The following is a 9,004-nucleotide window of genomic DNA, read 5'->3' on the forward strand; positions in this document are numbered from 1 at the left end:
AGCAAGTATTTTGGGAAACATTGATTCATTTTTGAAAAGTATTGCTAGATTACATGGCACATATTTATACTTTTAAATTCATATCTTTACTCTAATCTTAATTAAAATGAATATATTTTTTGAGAAGTCAAATGAAGGCATATTTTATTTGGGAAAGAGCCATTTCCTGCTACAGAAAAAGAACATTTGTCAGTTTTTGTTTGCATCATGGAACAAAACACAAAATCACACATTTTCCTTGCTACCACTGGGCATATCACATTTATATAGCAATATTTTGGATGAATCAAAAGATTATGTTTTTGTTTTTGTTGTTTAGGAAAAGTAAGAAGTTTTGATGCAGTTTTGGTTATATTTGGCCCCTACCTTGAGAAGAAGGGGGAAGGAAGTATTAACTGAAACATCAGAGTAACCAGTGAAACCACAGGATCTAACCACTAAGAAATTAAACCAAGTTTGTTGGGAGCCATTAAGATTCCTCTTTTGACTCCTTTTATGATTCACACCTTTTCTTATTGAAAAACATTATAGCCTCCAGGAAAACTTTAAGTTCTTAGTAAACCAGCACTTTATGAGTTAACATCCTTTTTTCACTCAGCAGAGTAAAGCTGCTCTCTAACTGCTCCAGGCATCCCAAGGTCATGGAGTGGCAAGCTCAGACAAAATAACTTTTAGATAAAGTGAGGCCCATTTTTAACCTTGAGACTTTTTCTCATCCAGCATTATCTTCTTAGGAAAATTATTTGTAAAACTATAACTTTATTGTGCTTTGATATGACATAATTTGTGTTTCTGCACAAATGCAAAGTTTCAGGGGAGTTCTTTTGTGTGAAATGAGTCTTGAAGTATATATAATAAACTCCATGCTGCAAGAGACAGAGCTGGAAGCATGAGCTAGAAGATCTTCTGTGTCCGTTACTTATCAACTAAGCCTTTATCAGATTACCTGGAGATGATAGATAGATCTCAAGACAAATTCATTTCATATTTTTATCTGGCTTGTGTTGGCAGGATCATAGGCACATGGGATTTTCCTATCCTGGACTGGTATAGTTTTAACATAGTTTATTTATTCTGAAGTCCAGCAAGTGAAAGGAGCCACTCACTACATATATTCAGTATTAGAAGAGCTGGACAGCTCCTGATGAGATTTCATACAGAGCTGGGATAGTTCAAAGAATTTTTTCATATTTAACTTAGAGGACCTGGGTACAAGACCTGGTCTGTTACTTAGAATCTCTTATCTTAGACAAGTCACTTAAATTTCCTCTACCATCATGTTCTCATCTATAAAATGAAGGCATTGGACTAGATGACCCTTCTAAGTCTATGATCCTATAAGCCTATAATCAGGACAAAAGGATCTCCCAGCCTGATGAGTAGAATTAATAATCAAGCAATGGAGAAATCAGCTCACATTTATTAAGCACATACTATGTGCCAGATGCTATGCTAAGTTCTGGGCATACAAAGACAAAAGTGAAACAGTCCCTTCCCATGGAAAATTTGCATTTAATCAGACATTATATATCTTATCATGCTATCATATCTATTCTATGAAACTGTAAGCTCCTTGAAAGCAGAGACACATTTTTATTTTATTTGTATGTCCAGAGCTTAGCCCACTGCCTGGTACATAATATCATAAATGCTTATCGTATAAGGGATATATGTATATAAACATATTTAAAGCATATACATGGGGAAGATAGATTGGAGAGCATTGGACACTAGAAGCTGAGGAGAATCTGGAAAATTTTTATGTAGAAGGTGGTCCTTCAATATCCTTTGTTTTGCTCTCAATACATTTAAATTCTCTGTGAAAGTGAGCTGTGACTCTCAGTCAATCAATAGGCATGTTTTAAGTCCTACTATGTGCCAGGCTTTGTGCTAGACATTGTTAGTCAATATGCTAGATGTTGCTAGCTTACATTCCAAGTTGGAGGAAGAAAACAAGTACATGTATAAGTGTATGCAGAATAAATTAAAAATGAATAAATAAAAATAAATAAAGAATACCTAAAAGACAAAGTGGTAGGAGAGGAAGAACACTGGTATGTAGAAGTATTACATTAATCTAGAAGAGGTGATAAAGGCCTGATTAAGATGTAGCTTTGTGCATAGAGAGGAGTCAGATGCAAGAAAGGTTGTGGAGACAATAACAGTAAGATTTATCAACTAATTGGATATGTGAGTAAGGGAGAGTATAGAGTTGAGGATAATTTGGAACTCAAGTGGCTAAAAGTATGTTAGTTTCTTCAATAGAAATAATGAAGTTTGGAAAAGAGGAAGGTTTGAGTTCTGTTTTAGATATGTTGAGCTTGAGATGCCTTTGAGAAATATGGTTTGAAAAGTTCAGTAGGCAATAGTTCCATACAAGCATTAACACTTCCTTCCTTCCTTCTCCTTAGAGATTTCAGAGAAGACCTCTCTTAGAATGAGATCAGATTTTCTGTCCTGGTTTTGGTTGATATCTTACTCTTATATAGGTCTGTGTATCATTTATATAAATATGATCCTTAAATATGATCCTTAGAGATTTCAGAGAAGATCTCTCTTAGAATGAGATCAGATTTTCTGTCCTGGTTTTAGTTGATATTTTACCTTACTCTCATATAGGTCTGTGTATCATTTATATAAATATGATCCTTAAATTTTGGAGGAAAGATAAAGTTATCAGTGTAGAAGGAGATGAGACAAGGAAGGAACCTAGGTAGGAGCCTCAGTGAACATGGAACTAGTGGATATGATATAGAATATGTGCCAAGGAAGCAGGCAAGGAAATATTCAGATGGGAAAACAAGGAGACAGTAGGGTCATAAAAATCAACAATATCAAATGCAGAAAATTGATAAAGATGTGGGCCAAGAAAAGACCATCTAATTTGGCAATGGAAAGATGATTAGTTAATTGGAGAGATTTTCAGCTGAGTGATTGAGCCAGAAGCTGGATTGCAAAGGGTTGAGAAATTAATAATAGGAAAATTTGAGACAGTGGTTGTAGATACCATTTGAGAGTTTTCTCAGCATTTAGATGAGAAAAAGAGGAGAGATATAGAATGATAGTTTGAGGAGATGATAGTGTCTAAAGGAGGTGGTTTTTGTTTATTTTCTTTTTACATACAGGGAAGTATGGAGCATACATGTATGTGGAAGACAGTGGGGAAGAAACTGGTAGATAGGGAGAGGTTGAAAATTCAAAAGGGCTATCATTGAGGTTTCATTTTTCTAGAAAAAATAGGAAAGAATGGAATCAAATACATGTATAGAGAGTTTAGCCTGCAAAGGAGAAGGAATAGAGAAAAAGCAACAGAGAGAAAGGAAGAAACATGAGAGGCAGAGAAAGAGATGATGTCAGGTGGGTTTGAAATAAGAGAAGGGAACTAGAGAAAGTTACTTTAGGCTGGCTTAAATTATCTCAGTAAACTAAGAGATAAACTCTTCAGCTGAGAAAGATTCAGGGAGTAGAAGGTGTAGGAGTCTTGAGGAGAGAAGTGGAGGTTTGAAATAGCTTCTGTGGGAAGTGAGATAAAGAATTAATTAGGGAGAAATAAAAGGACTACCTTGCTGTAGTGAGGGCTGAGGTGTAATTAGATAACATGAATTTATGAAGACAACGAAGTGTGAGACTTACTCCAGCTTTGTTTAGGAACCCATGAGTAAGAACAGGGGAGTCAGATCATGGGTAATCTATGGTTGAGTTTTGTCAAGAGAAAAACAGTGATAGGAGTAGGTGAAGGTTTCCAGAACAGAGGATAGTATAAGGTTGAAATGCATAATTATTGGGTTGAGATTAGAAAGGGAGGAGTCAGAATAGGAATAAGGACCTAAGAAAGTTCTAAGAGGTAGAGAAATTGAAAATCTTAATGTGAACAAAAAAATAGTTTTAGGCATAGAGAAAGGTAGAATCATAAAAGCCTATGTAAAATGGGAAGGTCAGAATTTCTAATTAAGAAAGTGGAAAACTTGTGGGTAATAGTGAAATTCAGTGTTTAACTTGAGGAGTTATATAGGGAATAGGTTATAGGCTTTAAAGAGACTAAGGAACTAGGAGACTAGGGAATCTCCCATGAATGCAGAAAAGAATTGTGCAATGCACTGATAAATACAAAATAAAATTAGACTGCAAAACAATTTCTAAATCTTATCCTTCCTTCAAGGTGCATATCAAGTCCCACATCCTCTAATGAAATCTTCTCTGATGATTGCAGCCCAAAAAGGGTCTCTCTGTATTCTTAGTAGACTTGTAGTCAATTCCTCACAGTTTTTCAAAACAATATAATTTGGTGATTCTTAATTGTTTCACACATATTGCTTTTGTCTATCTAGAATGTATGCTGCTTGAGGGCAGAAATCACATATTATATTTCTTTCTCATGGAATCTAGAACCTAGAACATTAAGAGGGCTATGATTAAAAAGGCACTTTAAAATAGTAATGGACTGGGCTATAGGGAAGGGAGTGGAAAGGGTACTGAATTGAGAGTAAAAAAAGTCTAGTTTTGGCTCCCTTTGTGAACTTGGAAAAAATCTGGGCTGAAGCCCTTCATTTGTAAAAAGGAATTAAACTACATGATAACTAATGTCTCTTCTAGCTCAAGTATTATGTGATTTAATGATTACTTCTTTGTGTGTATGTATATATGTGTGTACATATGCATGCTGTTAGCTTTCTTGGCTGTACTAGGGCTAGTTGTGGGTAGATCTTTTCATCACAATAAAGTAGGGATCTTTGCAGGCATAATGAAACTAAATCCCTTCCGCATCATGGCTAAACATTCTTCTTGATTCAATGACCCTCTTTCTGCTCACAGAGACAGACAAAAATCCCCCTAAAACATACACCTACACTTTAAAAAAAAAGACTCATTCTAACTGGTCACCTGCCAAATAGAATAAAAACATTTCAGTGTTCCCTCCCTGCTTCTTCTCATCCTCATCATGCTTAAGGATTTAAAGCTCACAGCCTATGATTGTTTGGGAGAATACATCTTTGAATCCTGTTATTCTTAAAGTATATTCCCCCCCCCAGTCCAAAGTTTCTAGCTACAGATCTTGAGATTGGAGAACAAGCTATAGCTATAATGAAGTGGCAAGATTGCATGAACTGTATCCCTTCTTCCTTAATGTAACTTAAAGGGTCTCGGATATAAGCTCAACACCTTTCTAGTAGCCATTTTAAAGAAAGATATCTAGTTCCAATTATAAATGACAAGATATGGTGGTTACCTTGGAAACCTTTCTGAACACAAATAGAGGCATTCTTTTGGCCTCTCTGATCCCTCACTGAGTGTATATATGGAAATCTTTTGATTCTTCCGATTGTGTCTCACTGTATCAAGGCTACATTTAGTTGAAAAAAAAATTGACAAATCACCACGAAAAGAATTTATTTATTCCTAATTGTTTGTCTCTCGGAGACACAATCAGTTCAGGAAATCTTAGAACATTAGGGTAGGAAAAAGATCTTAAAGAGAATTTGTTTCCGCCTCCTTTCAAAAGGAGGAAACTGAGGCTTGGAGGAACAAAGTGACTTGGCCAAAGTCATGCAACTAGTTGAAGTATTGATGTTTTTTTAAAAATGGTCAAGACATCAGTAACAGTATATTTTCACAGAACATGGTTTTATTATTGTGCTATGTATCAGATGTCATATTGAATTGTGCAGCAAGAAAGAATGAATACTTCTTTTGATTGTAAGGGGCAGTATGGTAAAATTCAATGATCATTGGGGTTGGAGTTAGGAAACATGGAGCTGAATTCTACTTTGAACAATTGTCATGACCCTAACTAAGTCACTTTATCTTTAAGTTTTTTTTTTAATTTATTTTTACCCAGTTACATGTAAAAACAATTTTTAGCATTTTTAAAAAATTTGAGTTCCAAATTCTTTCCTTCCCCTCCTTCTTCCTTGGTATGGTAAGCAATCTGAGTGGTAAGCAATCTCAATGTAGATTTTACATGTACAATCACATAGAACATTTTTCCATATTAGTTATTAACTGGAAAAGATCTTGAACAAAAGCGAAAAAGAAAGAGAAATATAGTATGTTTTGGTCTGCATTCAGACCTCATCAGTTTTTTCTCTGGAGGCAGATGGCATTTTTCATCATAAGTCTTTAAGACTGTCTTGGATATTACTGGGAATAGCTAGGTCATTTACAATTGTTCATCAAAAAATATTGCTTTTACTGGGTACAATGTTCTTCTGGTTCTGTTCACTTTACTTTGCACCAGTTTACATAAATCCCAGGTTTTTCTGAAATAATTGTTTGTCATTTCTTATAGCACAATAGCATTCCATTAAAATAAATTCTATTAAAAATTAAAGACCTCAATTTGTTCAGCCATTCCCCAGGTGATGGGCATCCTCTCAATTTCCAGTTCTTTACTACCACAAAAAGAGTTGCTATAATTATTTGTTTGGACAAATAGATTCTTTTCCTTTTTCCCTGATCACCTTAGGAAATAAACCTAATAGTGGTATTGCTGGGTCAAAAGATATACACAGTTTTATTACTCTTTGAGCATAATTCTATGCTCTCAAAAATAATTGGATCAGTTCGCAATTCCATTAACAGTGTATTAATGTCCCCATTTTCCCATCCCCCTCCAACTTTGTCATTTTGCCCTTTATTTATTTTAGCCAATTTGATAGTTGAGAGATGATATCTCAAAATAATTTTGATTTACATTTCTATAATCAGTAGTGATTTAAAGCATTTTTTCATATGCCTATATATGACTTTGATTTCTTCATCCAAAAACTATCTGTTCATATCTTTTGACCATTTATCATTTGTGGAATGACTCCTGTTTTTATAAATTTCACAGAGTACTCTATACATGTTGGATATGAGACCTCTATTTATGAAACTGTCTTTAAATATCCCCCAATTTTGTGTTTTCCTTTGGTTTGACTATATTAGTATTATTTTTACAAAATCTTTTAATTTAATGTATTCAAAATTACTAATTTTATATTTCACAATGCTTTCTGTCTTGTTTATTCATAATTTTTCTCCTATCTATAAATCTGGTAGTTAAGTTCTTGCCTATTTAAAAAATGTGTTTATGATATCTCTCTTTATGCCTAAGTCATGTATCTATTTTGATCTTATCTTGGTATATAGATGTTGTTCTATATCTAGTTTCTGCCAGATTGCTTTCTAGTTTTCCCATCAATTTTTGCTAAATAGTGAATTCTTATCCCGAAAGCTTGGATCTTTGTTTTTGTCAAGTACAAGGTTACTATAAACTTTTACAACTGTTTGTGAATCAAGATGGCAGAAGAGATCTCTAAAATTACCCTCCAAGAAACTATAATCTGATGCCTCAAAACAAAATTTAGAGCAGCATAACTCGCAAAAAATATGGACTGGAATAATTTTTCAGTCCCACACAGCTTAGAAGGCCTACATGAAAGATCTATTGCATCAGGGTGGAAATGGAGCTCAAAGCAGCATGCCAAGGCAGGCCTCATCACAGCACCAAGTGTTGGGTTCATCTGAATCAGCAGCAAAGACTTCCTGATGTCTCAGCCACAGATGGTAAGGTGGGAGGTTGCAGGGGGGATTGGATAACAGCTCATAAGGAGATTTCAGGGGTCTCTGTGCTGGCTCTGAGTGAAAGACTCTTGTCATACTGCCTACATGCAAATCCAAGTCTCAGTCCTGGGTTGAGATCTTGGAGTGAAGAGCATTAGCTCACACCTACACTCACAGCCATGGGAGAGCAGGTGACTCTGGTCACAGGTCTAAGGCAGAAAGGGTTGCTTGTGGTTGCTCACAGACTGGAGCACAGGTTGGGAGAGTACACTCTCCTTAGATCATACTACCTTGGAAAAACTGAAAACTTATACATTCTTTTATCCTCTACATAACAATTCCCAGAGCTAGTTCTGAAAGAAGTTGAATAAAGAACCTGAAGTTTGGAATAGTGTTCCCTTCATCATAGAAACAAAGTCAAACTTTAATAGTTTTTTTAAGTAAAAAAGGCTTGAAAATGAACAACAACAACAAGAAAGAAACTCAACATAGAAAGTTATTTTGGTGACATGGGAAAAATCAAACTCAGAAGAAGACAAAAAAAAGTCCATACTGCTGCATCCAAAGCCTTCAAGAAAATTAGGAATTGCTGTCAAGCCCCAAAAGAATTAATGGAGGAACTCAAAAAGAATTTTAAAAATCAAATTAAGACAAGTAAAAGAAAAATTGGGAAAAGAAATGAGAGTGATATAGGAAAATCATAAAAAAGAGAGCTTGATAAAGGAGGCAGAAAATTCCTCTGAAGAAAACTCCTTAAAAAAGCAGAATTGGCCGAATGTAAAAAAAAGATACACAAAAATGCATTGGAGAGAACTTTTTAAAAGGCAGAATTGTCCATATGGGGAAAGAGGTACAAAAATTCAATAAGGAAAAGAACTCTTTACAAAATAGAATTGGCCAAATGGAAAAGAAGATACAAAAAGCTCATTGGAGAAAATAATGCTTTAAATATTATAACTAGGCAAGAAGAAGCTAATTACTTAATGAGATATAAAGAAATAATCAAACAAAGTCAAAAGAATGAAAAAAATGGGAGAAGATGTGAAATATCTCATTGTAAAAACAAATGACCTGGAAAATAAATACAGGAGAGATAATCTAAAAATTATTAAATTACCTGAAGGTCATGATAAAAGAAAAGCTTAGATATCTTCTTTTAAGCATTTATCAAGGAAAACTGTCCCGATATTCTAGAATTTAGAGGACAAAATAGAAATTGAAAGAATCTATCAATCACCTCCTAAAAGAGATCCCAAAAGGATAACTTCCAGAAATATTGTAGCCAAGTTCCAGAACTCCTAATTCAAGGAGAAAACAATTTAGATATTGTGGAGCCACTGTCAGGATAACATAAGATTTAGTAACTTCTACATTAAAGAATCAGGAGGTCTGAAATATGATATTCCAAAGGGCAAAGGAGCTAGAACTTTAACCAAGAATCTTTTACTCACCAAAACTG

Source organism: Gracilinanus agilis, chromosome 5 (genome assembly GCF_016433145.1).
Source record: "Gracilinanus agilis isolate LMUSP501 chromosome 5, AgileGrace, whole genome shotgun sequence".
Lineage (NCBI taxonomy): Eukaryota > Metazoa > Chordata > Mammalia > Didelphimorphia > Didelphidae > Gracilinanus > Gracilinanus agilis.